The sequence below is a fragment of the Scaptodrosophila lebanonensis genome, unplaced genomic scaffold (genome assembly GCF_003285725.1).
Source record: "Scaptodrosophila lebanonensis strain 11010-0011.00,11010-0021.00 unplaced genomic scaffold, SlebRS2 tig00001415-arrow-pilon, whole genome shotgun sequence".
NCBI classification, from domain to species: Eukaryota; Metazoa; Arthropoda; class Insecta; order Diptera; family Drosophilidae; genus Scaptodrosophila; species Scaptodrosophila lebanonensis.
The window spans coordinates 10,888,093-10,903,929 of record NW_022060742.1 but is presented as its reverse complement, the minus strand read 5'-3'; positions in this window follow the sequence as shown (position 1 = coordinate 10,903,929).

Genomic DNA, 15,837 nt, shown 5'->3' with positions numbered 1-15,837 from the left:
AAAACTTTAATAATAAAAAGAAAGTAATATTCTTCAGGAATTTTTTGAAAGAATCTGAATTACAAATCTAAATAAAGCTAAATCCAGTATTTTATAAAAATAAACATGAATTTATGTAATATATTTATACATTATGAGATATTATGTATAAGTATAAATTCCTTTCCTCTAACTTAATTATATTTTAAACTGATAGCGCAAGTTTTCATCATTCAAGAATAATAATAAAAATAAGTCTAAGTGGTTTCTATTCATTTTTTTATATTTTTTCCCATTTATTTATGTTATTTATTTCATTTAAAACTATAAACTAAGCACATTTAAAGTTTTACTAACAAAATGTATCTATGAATCCGTTTATTACTTAGTATGGTAGCTTTTCAACGATATCTGAACATCTCTCAGGAATTATATTTTTTCCGTTAAAAACAGGTACTTATTGATCCACCCTCCTATGATGTCTGCGGGTGAAATGGTTTTTATATAGCCTCTGGATCCTAGATTCATCCAAATCTATGAAAAACACATTGACTAATTGCGATTTGAATGCACAAAGCAACATTCTATTTCGCAGAAACATTTTATTTTATAATTTTGTGAACAACTTTTTTTTTTACTTCTGGATAGAAGAATATTACATGTTGGAAGAGGAACTTCTGTTGCTCATTAATGAGTTGAATCAAATACATACGTATATATGTTTTAAATTTTTGTTAACTAATTATTCCAAAATATAATAAAAGAGCTAATAAGTCTGCTCGAAAGCTATAAATCCTACACTACACGTATGCTTTAAAAAAAAAATCAGCAATGCATGGTCAAGGGCTGCTGCCTACATACATATAATGCCTACTGTGTTGATACCATCTTATCTTATAATAGAAGGAAATTTTTAGATATACTTACATAGTATGCAGATTGCATTTAGGCCTCCATGGACGGCATTCAAGCAACGTGGATTAAGGCAAAGCCATCAGATATGAATATAACATTCTTAATATACATCATATAGTGATCTGACATATTCAGGCTGTCTATGTCAAAAAGAAATGACAGAACAAAAGCAATATAGTACGTGAAGGGTATAATAACAGTCTGAATCGATATGAAGTTTATTTTCTATACTCGCTGCATTTCATTTGGGATGCATTCGCATGCATTTATAATACGAAAATCGTCCAAACTTCCTGAACTGCTTCTTGCATTATTCGGATCCCTGTATAGTTCCCTCGCAGATTCACTTTGCAGATTCACTAGCAAAAAACCAGCAATTGCTATTACTAATCTAAATCACAAATAACATCGCTCCGCAGGTAAAAGCAGGATTTATCACAAATCGAAAGTACCATTATTATAACCAGCCAGAGGCTCAGAAGAACTGCTATTAAACACGCTCGGCTCGCATTCACATAATTTTGTACACATGTTTCAATTACCAAAACACCTACGGAGCCGAACAAATTTTGAGACACTGTCAAATGTGTCAACAAATTTGGCACATCATTAACAAAATTAAAACAAGCACAAAAACGTGTGTGGATGGATGTGCGTGTGTCTTTTTTTTTTTTTCTTGACGCAAGGACATGACGACCATTTTCTTGTGTCGTCGACGCACTAATTAAATTTAATTAAAACGTGTCATCTGAGTCTGTCATAACATGAACAGCAACACCGTACAGTCAACCACTTGCCAAGACAAACTGACATGTGAAAAGGACAACAAAAAGCCAAGTAAGAGCAACAAAAACAACAACAAAGACGGCTCATTAAAAACTTTTATGCTGATGAGTTGGCGGTGTTGGGAAAGTTGGCAAGAAGATGTTGCCAAGAATATTTATACATACGTATACGTGCGTTTAGTTAATTAGAGGCGTAATAATGCACACACACCTGCTGAGGGACCTACAAACACGCACACTGTGTGTGTGTGACACACAAACACACGCTATAAAGTAGCAGCATCCTTGGCTCTATACTCAAGTGTCCTAATTTCCGCATTATTCAGCGCGACATGGCCAGTCGTTTTTATACTCTTCAATAGTTTACCCTAAAAAAAACCAGTTTAGTTTCTTTGTATGTCTAGGCAGATTGGTGTGGATGAAAAGTTGAATAGTTGGTATGCATACTATACATACAAGTGAGAACAAATCGGCAAGCTGAGTTTCATTTTGGGAGTCCTTCAAGGCGCTTAATACCCTTATGAAAATTATTAACAGCTCAGGAATGGTTTGTTATTGCCGGAGAGGGCTGATTTTTAAGAAAACAAATTCTTTAGAGTGTGGATAAGAGCTTATTGTAAACAAATCATTGTTATTCAAATCAAATTAATAATATAATATTATAGAGTACACCATGAACTCTGTAAAGTAGCCTTGTCTTATTTATCATTGTCATTAAAATTCAGTTGACCATCAAGCATTTGCCAACACTATTTTATTTTAAAATTTTTCGAATTACTTGCAGCTCTACTGAATCAATACAAGTTTTAGAAGTTATCTACTTAGTATTTGAGGATTAATAAAAATATATGAGAAAATATAATTAAGATAATCGAAAATTTTCTATGTTCTATCAACATTTGGAAGCCCAACAGCTTCAATCATAATTTCCAATCGATAACAAAAGTAATCAGTTGGTATTTAGTCCATTTGTGGTTTTTTGATGAAAATTAGAAAAACTATTAACGAAAACCATTTGCAAGAATGTGCCAATGCTATCTGACTCATTTTCTTTTTGCCAGGGACCGCACATAAAGATTATTTTGTTTTTTTTTTAAGAGAATAAATCTTTCAAAAGGAGGATTAGGATAATGTCCTTCTTTTAGGATTATTTATGCATATTCACCATGATTTAAAAATGATTGGTTAAGTTGTAAACTCACTATATTTGGAGAGAATGAATAAAATTAAAAAATAAACATTATTTTGTAATAACACTTACAATGATTACTTGTACAGTCCCTGTTTTTCAGCTCTGCCTGATCGGCAAATTTTAAGTTTTACCAAATGAAATTCTTGGTTCAAAAGATACATAAATGTCCTATTTTGCTTGCTTTTACCAAATACTATTGTGTAAATTATTCCGATGAGATGTTTGGAAAATCTTTTTTTTAGATATTTCTATTATAAATTGAGTGATGGCCAATATATTTTTATACCCTGTACCCAAAAGGGGTACAAGGGTATATTAGTTTTGTGCGAGTGCACATGGAACACACAGAAGGAGGCTTGGTAGACCCCACAAAGTATATATATTCTTGATCAGCATGACAAGCCGAGTCGATATAGCCATGTCCGTCTGTCCGTCTGTCCGTCTGTCTGTCCGTCTGTCTGTCCGTCTGTCTGTATGAACGCAAGGATCTCCGAAAGTATAAGAGCTAGAATAACCAAACTTGGTATACAGATTCTCCTGAGACCGAGAAAGGACGAGTTTGTTCATTTTTTCTGATCCACCCCCCCACTCCCCCCCCTATTAACGATTTTCTATAACTCCCGTAATTCTTGGAATTTTTAACTAAAATTTGGTAGTCACATTAGGTTATTATTATATAACCGTATACCAAGTCTCATTATGATAGAATGATCGGAAAGAAAGTTATAGCCATATAACCAGGCCCAATGCACACACACATACATATGTACAAGTACACAAACACGCATAAGGCACGATTCTGATGTAAATGTAAATGTATGTATGCATGCATGGAATATTTTATATTTAATTTAGTTAATTAATTAAATTAATTTAGTTAATTAATTAAATTTAATTAATTAATTAATTAATTTAAGAGTTGAGCCTGCTCGACTTTAGCATTCCTTTCTTGTTTTATGATGATGAACAGATTCTTGTTTTTGATTTGGTTTGTGTTATTTATTTGACCACAGGTGGTAAATTTGTTGTTAAAAGGTCTCATCATTTTTCCCAATTAAAGAAACGGCTGTATGTAGAGATAATCTCATATTTTATTTGAAACTTAGAGACTTAACTGCAGTTCTTCATAAATTACTTTATTGTGAAAAGCAATCCTTAATAAAACAGTAGTATAAATAGTTGCTTGATTGCCTATAATAAATTATATGAAATCTCACATTCATTTATACATTTTTCTTCTAATATTAATACTGTTGACTTTCATATTTATATTTTATTTTGCAAACGAAACATTATTATTGTGACAAAACGTATTTAGATAAATTGAGGAGCACAGAACGTTAAAAGCTATACAGGAAATTGCGAAACACTTAAACCTTTTAGATTAAGTAGCACAGGTTTTTCGAAAGGCGAAAACAATCAAATCCTTTGCAACATTGCTCACAAGGGTATATAAGATTCGACGAAGTGAAAATAATACCTTTTCATGCTGTTTTTTCTTATATTTTTGTGCCAGCTTCTTTTTACGACACACCTGCGAGCCGCTGACTGTGATAGCATAGGTATACCTAGTATATAGACAAGTATGTGTGTGTGTGTGTGTGTGTGTGTTTGTGTGATGCGCACACACAGAGCCGGGCGACAAGGCGACGCCGCACCGTTGCTGACTCCACCATGTCATGTACAAACACACCCACGGGTGTCGTTAATTGAAATTATTATACTTGTCTGTGGTATCATAAATGGGACTCGTTAAATTTGTATGTATGCTCATGTACTCACACATACTCATGTGCACATACATATGTGAATGTGTGTGTGTTTGGGTATTTGTGTGTAGCCTACATATATGTATGCACGCTCATATCCTGCCGGTAGTGTCTCCTCATATTTGCATGGCACGAAACAAAATGGAAATTTGTAGCCAACATTGCTCATGGCACCGCCTGCGTCCGTCCACACTCTCTCTCACACACACTCTCACACACACACACACACTCACACACACATACACACTCTCACTCTCTCTGTTGTTGCTGTTTTAATGTGTCAAGTGTTTTATTTGCGCATGTTACCTACTTTGATTTTATTTGCTACTCGCCGCCATCCTCACACCCAAAAAATCAAAAAAAAAAAAAAAAAAAAAGAACGCCTTCCTCCCTCCCCCGAAGTGCTTCCCTGCAGCTCCTCATACGCTTTTATGTTTAATTCATGTGCAAATTGTCGCGGAAATCTGGCGTCAAGTGTATTAAATACCGTGCACTGCTTTTGATTTATGGCACAGTTGGTGCCACCGCCAGGATCTGCTGTTCGGGACTGGGGATGGGAGAGGGCTGGAGCTGGGGTTGGGGCTGGGCATATGCAGATGTTGGTATTGGTGTTGCTCATGCTCTTCGGGGGCCTAGCCGTCAATTCCAATAGGAAAATGAAATGAAATTGTTGCCTTTGGCTGCTAATTTATGTAGCGAGCTGCTGATTTTTTTTTGAAAAACTTAATGAGCTATGTATGGGAATGGGAGTGAATCGCTTACTTGAGGAGTGAGGAAATTCAAGAGAATGCACTTGAAAAGCTATTCGCTTGAATTATATTTAATCAATGCAATAGAATGTTGTACAAGGTGGAAAATCAGCAGTAGCAATTTGATGTGTAAAGTTAAAGAGGAAATGATGCATAGATGGACTTCAGCTTGAATATAAAGTCTTGAGTGAGACATTTTCAAGAGATAAACAGTGCAAAATTGAAGCGTATATGTATATATGGCCATAAGGCTGCTCTATTTGTAAAAATATTGTTTCAAAAAGCCCACTGAATTAAACTGAGATATATCTACAGCTAGCTGGAAAAATTTATCAACAACTTATTTCATACATTAATTAAGGGATTTATAGGGAGTGTTTGCAGTTTGCGTTATTTTTCAAAAACCTCTAAGAAATGTACAACAAAACCATTTAACCAATTAACACTGGTTAATAATATAATAACTTTAAAAACCTAAAGGTAATATTACTAGTAAAATTTTAACAAAAAAAAACCGACATCGGATCTAATACAGTCAATTACTTACCCCGAGATAAATTAAATCGTAAATCAGCTTCATTAAATGATCCGAGTAATATAGCCTTGTTGTCGTAATGTTTTAAGGACGATTCTGAAGTAACAAAATCCGGTTCAGGAATAGAATTTTCACATTTTCGGACCATTTTCACATTTTATTTAAGGTAGTTTTTTAAATGCATCACTGTTAAAATGGTTGGAAATTGGAAATTAACCAAGTTAATGCTCGATTCAGTCTTTGCATATCCACGACAATGCAATTTGAAGACTTATTTGGTTTTCTCATGGATGCTATTGTCAGAACTGAACCAAATTGCAATGGGAACACAGCTTTCAAATAAAAAAAGTTCCATAAAAACCGGTACACCCAGTCACAGACTTCCTTTTTTTTGGACTCAGTTAGAAATAGGTTTTGCATAAAAAGACGTAAGTAGCTTAGAGGGAATTGGAGCAATTTTTTGAAGGACAAAAACATTCACCTCTATATAGACACAAACGAGTATATGTACTCCTAAGCACGAGATCTTTTATATGGAATGAGGAAGAGGAAATTGAGAGCTATCTTTGAATGGCAAATCATTTAATAAAACGCAACATATCTGACCTAAATTGGACAACACAATTGTTATCCAAATACAATTTGCAAATATGTTTAAACAAAGTAAATTAAAAACAAGAGAGAACGCTACAGTCGAGCAAGCCCGACAGTGTAATACCCTGTACCCAGGTAAACTTCCGTCACTGAGTTATATGCGCCCATAGCAGCAGCAAAAAGAGGAAGAATAAGAGCGAACTTGTTGCTGCAGTTTGGGGGGGTTGTACTGGCGAGAATTTGTTTTGCTAATAACTTTTCTTAGAATTGACCGAATTGAATAAAATTTTGAACAACAGTAGACAATTATGTATAAATTATGTGTGCAAAGTTTGGTTTAGGTAACATTGACGAAATTCTGCAGCGGGGGAAGGGGGGGAAAATTCCAAAAAATAAAATAAACTCGGCCTTACTCGGACCTAGGAGAATCTGGATGCCAACTTTGGTTATTCTAGCTTTTATAGTTTCTGAGATCCTCGCGTTCATCCAGACGGACGGACAGACGGACGGACAGACGGACAGACGGACGGACATGTCTAGATCGATTTCTCTCGTCATGCTGATCAAGAATATATATACTTTATGGGGTCGGAGATGCTTCCTTCTGTATGTTACATACTTTGCACAAACCTAATATACCCTGTTTACCCTACGGGTACAGGGTATAATAATTATTACTTTATCAATGAAGCATAGCTTTTACAAGTTATCCTAATTATCTTAAGTGATCTCATTAATATTATTTCCTTAATATTATTAGAGTAAACACATTAAAGTAATATTTAAGCCACAGCGAAATGGTATTTAGTGTTTAATTGTCTTTTATAACTGTTCTAACAAGGCCTTACAAAACGCTACCTGGAGTAGCAATAATCGTAGGCAACAAAACTTGAGCTAACAATTTAAAATCAATTTGCACAACAATTTGGGCGCACACCCCACCGGCTGTCGCTCAACTACCCGAAGAACAAAGAGTATAGTAATTATAAACACGTTATGTAGCCTGGCCTGGGCTGGCCCGGCAAGTGCTGAGGATATGCATCTGAGTGCCACGCATATCGCATCATCTAGTCTAGACGCTGTAGGAAAGTGTGGCAAGTGCTTAAAGTTTACATGATAATGGCCCATAATTATGTGTCAATTATAAATGTATCAATCAAAGACGTAAAGGCCGAGAAAAGTTGGCAGACAAGTGGGAAATATCGAGCTCGTAACCTGAAAAGAAATGGCAATGATAGCCATCTGCAGATGGAGAGATGGCACTGAACTATGATGTCAGTACTTTTCGAGTTAAATTGCAATTTAAAACTTTTTTATTAACCAAGAAACTATAATGTGCTTGTTAAAGTTATTGTAAGATGGTGGAACTTTTGAATTTAAATTTGACAAAGTTAGCTACACTTTTCCTGAAACGTTGGCAGAACAGGTTGATAAATGGAAATACCAATTGGATTTAAAATATTGACTATTGCTGTGCCGTGTTCGAAATGTACGTTTTTTTATATATAAACTACCTGATAATGGCTCTTCAATTTTGAAAGACTTTAGAAAATTTTGGCACATAATTTTATTTCAAGTTATGAGCTTGATTTTGTTTCAGCAGCTATCAAGTAAACAGTGCCCTCAAATTAATTAGAATTTTTTTTAATAAAAATAAAATTAGATTATTATAAATAAATTGAGCTGAAGCTATTACTCCATACTTAAAGTTAAAAATTAATAGTTAACCTTCTTTTTATATAAATGTATAATAAAAATAAATAAATTAATAAATTACTGTCTTCACAAGGTTTTTAAAATATCTAATCAACCACTTAACATTCAAAAAATTTTTTTAATCTTAATATAAAATTTACAATATTTTATAAATATTATTTGATATGTTTTTAAAAACTTTAGATTTTAATCAGTATATTTTAATTAATATCTAGAAAGAATAAAATAACGTTTAAAGAAAAGTTAACCTATAGAAAAATTATTTGCTGACTGCAAGTATAATAATTGACCAGCCTAGGAAAGATCTTAAATATAGTAAAGATTAAAGATTTACAAAAAAAAAGTATAATGGTATAAAAAACTATCATCATCAAATCGTTTATTGTACGCATATCCAATAGGTTAAAAATGTTTGGCACTATTTAAAACATTTTTGTACTTCCTTACAATTCCAAAATATTCCTAAAGCAAATTTTCAGACACTTCCAATATTTCATACAATTATCAGATATCTGAATACATTTTCGTAGCTTTCGGGTTTTTTTGAAAAATTACGTTGCCTTACAGTGTGGCTAATCAAATGAATAATTAATTCCACAAGCGGTTATCAATCCTATAAAATAAGTCAATAAAAAGCCGATAAAAGCGATAATAAGCCTAAAATCTCATTTATATTCTCTCGCATAATGCTAACAACAGCTACAATTTGCATTAGAGCACCTGGAAGACAACTTCTTTAAAATTTACTTCTAAAGCCTTTTTAATGTGTCTTTAATGCTTTGAGCCGTAAGCTAATAAGCTTAATAAGCCATAAGCTCTAGCAATAAATTTTAAAGTCTTTCTCTTCCCCTGTCTTACCACAACCTATTCTATAATCTCGCTTTCACAGAGCCGCACATATTAGCCGATCCGATGGTGATAAGCAGAACTGGCTCCCCAACCCACCAGCCAGGTGGCCGGCCGCACACAATCGAAACCATATCAGGAAGCTCCCAGACAGGCCACAAAACATCAACGGAAATCACAAGATTTCATTATGCATGCCACAAAGTCATCGTAAACCGATTACATAATCACACACAAAGACACACACACACACACACACACACACAAATGGACCAACTACCGTTTTAATTGAGGCAAATTAAAGTATAATTAAAATACAAGTAGTAGGTAGAAATTCAGTACAAGGCCCCCAAAGCAATATCAATTTTGTGACAGGCCACAACTACAGCATGCAACAACATAGCATTATGACAGCCCAGCGAGTTGATCGGACATTGGAAAAAAAATTGCAAATTGATTAAAAGCCATTAACATGTTCTTTATCACTCAACACGTACGAACGCGAGTCAGCGGATGCCACAAGTGATGCGATACTTGCATCTGTGCCTGCATCTGTGACTTCGAGCAGTCGGGAGAAGGCGGTCCACCCAGTTACTGATACTGGTACTGGTACTGGGTACTGGCTACAGGGTACTGGGTGGGTAGGCAGCTCCTGGCTGCCAACTAAACCGACAGCCAACATTGTTGTGGACACTTTGTCAAGACTTTCTCAGCAGCATCTGGCACTTGGCATCTGCTGGCTAGAGAAGTTGCTGGGGGCCAATGGCTGGGAGGCGCAGTCAGTGGGATGCTCTGATGCTCAGCTCCCAGTTTATGGGCATACGTTAATGAATTATGCAACAACATTCCCTGTTGCTAGATAAACAAATTTGTTCAAGCTCGACCAAAGAGTTGTTAACTGTGCTGTGTGTGCCCGACAAAATAGTTGCAATCAGGACTTCACACATTATTTGGAATTCGCAAATACAGCAGAGAATGTAATTCAGATATTGCACAGTTATGTTTCTATTTTAAACAAAACAAAATATACAGTTGAACCTTAATTATCCGAGATGTTTGCTACCATTAGGCTACATCGAAAATTCCATTTTAATCCCTTCAAAAATTGCATCTTACTGCTTTCCATGAAATAATACATTTATTGAATAAATTCGTTTTATTTTTTGATAGCTCTACACATTTGTGGATTTTCTGACTTGAAAATATCTGAACAGTTATACATAGGACTATAAGAACTTGTGGATTTTCTGACTTTAAAATATCTGGACTGTTGTAGTACATAGGTCTTTAAGAACTTTAACAGCACAGTACTAATCAATAGAGTCTGAACCAATGTGTACATTTTCTCGATCTGATTCCTTGAAAATTTATGCTCCTGGATTCGAAGAGCCACGTTTATGAGTTTCTCTTCAGATGAAATACCAAATGGCGTGATATTAACGTCGCTTTCTATGCCCTTTGAGATAGCATCAAACGTACATCCAGGCAGTATTATAATAAATGATCAACAATGCTACTTGGAGTATTTTCATTATCTTGACATTGTTTCTTAAGACTTGTCTATCTATAAAGCTGCCTTGAAATATTTAAAGAATTCTAGATTATAATTTGCCTTAACACGTCATCATCTTGAGATTGTCTCTTAAAACCTTTCTGTCTACAAAGTTGCCTTGAAATTCTAGATTATAATTTGCCTTAACAAGTTTTTAAAAGATCATTCAATGAATGAGCATGTTGCGAAAAGAAATGTAGAATGCAATCGACCACTCAGCACATTTTCCGAGTTAATGCACGTTCCTTTAAACGAGGAACAACTGTATATTCAACTCTATGCACTACCTCTTAGCGCTATCTATTTGCAAAATACATTACTTTTGTGCAGCAATAATCGACAATAAATAAATATTTACAAATTAATTGAAAGGAATGCTTAAACCAGATAAACCAGACATTTTAACCACAATTTTAAGGATTAAGGCAACAAAATGGTCTTAGGTCTTAATTGTATTTAAAAATGTTAATTCATAGTTTTATTTATTTAACTTTTTACACATCTTGCTATTGAATTGTAATGGAAATAGTTTTTGAGGTATTATAGCAAGCATCTTTGTAAGGAATGTCAAAGATGCAACAACGGTTACAATGTTTTTTGAATTTATAAAAAAAAGTGTCTTTAAATTAAAAAAAAAGGTTTTTCCTTTCTTAATATACCGATTCAGACCAGCATCATCATCTGCTTAAGAGATAGAGGTACTTGTATTCCTAAAGACCGTGCCCTGCCTCATATTCGAAAGAAGCAAGTCCTTCAATGCACTGGTACTGGGATATTAGGGAGATCTTGCCGCTTGGAGCCCTAAGGTTTAAAAAATAAACCCAATCTCTCTCAAATAATTTAGCAATCAAGATTTTATTTTATTTTCTACATAATAACTAAATACAGTATAAGAACTAAATATAGTCACTTAACAGTACAAATGAATTATTCAGCGACAAACTAGTAGAAGGTTTTATATAACAGTGTTGAGAAATGTAAAAATAATTTCGCTTGAAAACCAAGTTGGGGCAAAGGCAGAGCCTTTTTTGAAGCACCCTTAAAGACACAAAGCAGCCACAAATTGGATGAAATAATGAATTTTCCCAAAACAATACTCATAATTTGTATATGCACATCTACAAGCTCTGCTAGTTCGTCGCAATGGACAAGTATATAAAAGCTAACACATATTATTTGCATTCCAATAGCACTAACTATTGGTGCTGGCATTATAAATGAATTTTAATTTACTAACTGGCCAGCAGTACAGCTCATTGATTGCCTCTTTGAGTGATAAAGCAACCGCAGAGAAAACTCTGCACACATAATAATTAGAGGTTTCCTGCTTAGTGGCCCAGCGCTGCTCCTAAGCACGCCCAAGATTGTTGAGCTAACTGGGCAAGTAACTGACCGCAGATGCAGACTTGGCACACTTGGTAGACCTGGGAGACTTGGGAGACGGGCCAGACTTGGGCTCGGCGACAGTGGCAACAGCAACGGCAACTTGTCAGCTCGAATGACGTTTTAATAAGTCACATAATTCATGTGCCGACAACGACGATGTGGATGCTGCCGCGTGTCCAAACGGTAGGAGCTCCAACACATATCCACCCATATACATACATAGATATATCCATGTGTATATATATATGTATATATACTTATACGATGTGTAATCTCATCGTGCGAGCTGCATCAGGCGCTGCATAAGTGGCCCGTTTGCCGCTTGCCGGCCGCTTCAGGGCAACGTTTTGGGGCGCTTTGACATGTTCACAGGTTACTCCGTACCTCTCCATATATCTTCGTGTCTCACCCGATTGTCCCAACTAACTGAGCGCTTGTCAGCTGCTCATTTGTCAATGTAATTGATTTTATGGCTGAGCTTTTGACTAAGGTTGGCTGGCTGGCTGGCTGGCTTGCTGGCTGCTTGGGCTACCTGGTTGGCCTTTTGCCTGATATATTATTCGATTACAGTTAGACGTAAATCAAGTGGAAAAGCATGATGTAGCCATCAGGCATAGATACAACTTATTGAACTAACTCTATAAGTATGCGCGTGTCAAACGTGAGAGAACCAGATAGAGGTGATACGAGCATAGAGGGAGCGCTACGAGAAATATGCATTAAGTAATGAGACAAGTACCGAAGACTGATACTTATTTATGAGTTTGTATGTAAGTTGTATTCAAATCTGAGCCCCTGAATTGGCTAGATACAAGTATCGCACTTATGCCCAATGTTAACTATGTAAAGTGGCTAAAATTTGGCAATTCCAACCAAATATAGCCAAATGTATTCGATCAAGATTCTTGACAACGAATTGACGAATTTTCCAGTTCTCTTTTTTCTTCTTCTTTTGATGCATCTGCAGTAATGGACATGCTCGTAAACAAAGAGGGCCCTAAATCTTTATTAAATAAAATAAATAAAAATTATTAAAAAATTTCGAAATCTGCGGTCGTTATTATCATTTACTTGTGAGCTAACCAATTAAAGAACTGCCTATAAATTCTAAAAATAGCAAAACAAAGAGGAAGAGTTAAGGAAATTTATTTCGCCCACAATATGTTTTATTTCAATTCTTATATTGTAATGAAATATTTTTTTTTACTAATCAAGTTAATTAGTTGTCTCGGTCAAATCGCTCATAAAAAATAGTTGAGTTAGAAATTTGAATTCAACTGTGGTTTGTTTTTAAGTTTATTGGTCTCACATATAGATTATGTGTAAATTTTATGAAGCACTTCGAAAAAAAAAAAATGGAGAAAAATTATTAAATGCTCAACCGGCACCATTGTTTTTAATTAGTTGTCAACAGCTGTACATAATATTGAGAATAAACTTACTTAAGGTGTTCACACGATTTCGAAGTTAAAGCTTGAATATTTTAGTCGAACTGTCAAACATTTCTGCTTCTCCTACAATCTGCCTGTTATAGTTTTCTTGACAGTTTTATTTTCAAAATTAATATGATTTGGAAATGTCTAAATTTGAAATTGTTAAACTTAATTGTTATACTTACTTTAATAAATTAATTTAATTTTGCTGCAAATGGACATTCTTTTTCATCAGATTGATATGAAAACTTTGATAATCTTATTTTAATGAAACAATATAATAAATACTGGCGTTTTCCTCTTCTACTTTAGACAAAAAATGTTTTAAAATTAATGAATGTTTGTGTAGTATTTAAAAAATAAGTGAAGAAGCGAAAATTGGGTTTCGCGACTTTAAAATACTCTGTACATACATATGTATATGTAGAACAATTATAGAAATCAAAAAACATTTCTTTTTAAATTTTGATAAATTTTACTTATAACTGCATAACTGACATACAAATTGCTTTTATGCTTGTCTATGCATGTTTATGCATATTTGTGTATGTCTATGCGTGTCTATGCATGTTTGTGTGTGTCTGTGTGTATCTCGTGTGCCTGTGCCTAACAGCAGCAACAACAACAACAGCTGCTTGGAGTGCTTGGGCAGTGATTATATATATAGGTATAACTTCCTGTTAAATCGGTCTATCATTATGAAACTTAGCATACGGACTTGTAATCACTAACTGATGGTTATTGCCAAATTTTAATTTAAAACGTCGAACGTTTTATCCACAACTTTGTCGCTAACTTTTTGGCGTTTGTTGAAATTTGATTTATATTTCATATTCATATGATTTTCAATTATTAGCAACATTTATAATATAGTACGCCAATATATTGTTTTCGTATTCGTTTCTTGTGCCTTGAACTTTTTTTGGAATACTAAATTGAAAAGAAGAATATTTTGACATCGTCATTCCATACTAATGGTTTTCAATTTCATGCATGACAACCACTCTTGATGGTTACACGCTAATTGGATGGCAATATTTTATTACACTCACTAAAACGTTATATTCTAGTAAATAAGTATATAATAATAAACTCAGTATATGGATAAGACTAGTCTATACATCAAGTGCCTAGCTGTTTTGGCTCAAGGGTTTTTGCTTTTCATACAGACGGAGGCACAGACAGATGGCCATGTGTATATCGTTTCGTCTTACCATGGCGATCATATGCTTGTATGTACTTTTTCCTGCCTGTTACATAAGTATGTACATATGTTTGGACTTTTTACCATACCTCTGGGCACCCTTCGGGCACATTATTAACTTTCCAAGGAGACTGTTGAAGCTGGCAGTCTTCGGGAATGCTAAATAGAGATGCACCAAAAATATAGACTTGTACCAACTCTTCATTATTCTGTGCACACCTCAGTAATTACGTACGCATTTTTTTCCTATAAAATAGTTTGTTTTTTTTTGGACTTAATTGATTGAGCTTGAGTTTTTTTATGGCGACATTCCGCCCATGGCAGCGGCCCATAAAAGTGCAGCTCCCCCTTTTTTATTTGATAGTTAGGCCACCAGCTGGGGAAAGTTGCACTTGCATTTCCATTTCATGGCATTTCTAATTGAATTTTAGCACGTTGTGATTTGGCGATTTGGTAGCGTCCGGTTTTATTTGATGTTCTCCACTGGGCCCCCACCCGCTCTGCGACGCCGGCATTCAACAGCAGAACAAAAGCTGACAAGCTGAGATAACCGGTAGTCATGGTCGTGGCAACTAGCCGGGGGCAAGAATCTCAGTACCAAACCGACAGCTTCTTCCACTCTGCCACTACTCGTATCATTGCAGCAAATTTTATAGCACCGCATTGTATCTTTGAGATACTCGCACTACTACTCGTACGAGTAGTTGGCGCTCGTTTTTGTTTTCCTGCTGGTGTGCACATTTGTTGCGCGTTGCAAAAATCTTTGGCGCTCATAAATTTTTATAGCTTGTAATTATTTTGGTGCTGCACATGCGCCAAGCTTCGTGCATCGTGCAACGTGCACCGTTCATAGAACCCCAGCAGGCGGTCGCATCCCAATGCCGTTCCTGCTGGTCCCGCACGTCAAGCGCTGAACGGTAGCCGGTCGAATGGATTCTGAATCGAGCAGAGGAAAATGTCTTCCTGTTCTGTTCAGTTCTGTTTGGTTTTTGGCATCGTGTTGTATTGTGAGATTTATACCATTTTGTAATTAATAGCAATGTTTTGTGATTGGCCTTCGATAGTGTTTATGGCTTGGCATCGCATTGTATGCGTATCTGATAGATACAGAGTTACAACTTCTTTATTTTTTGTTTTTTTTTTTTTTTTTTTTGTTTGTGTCTCCAGCTATACAATTAGAAG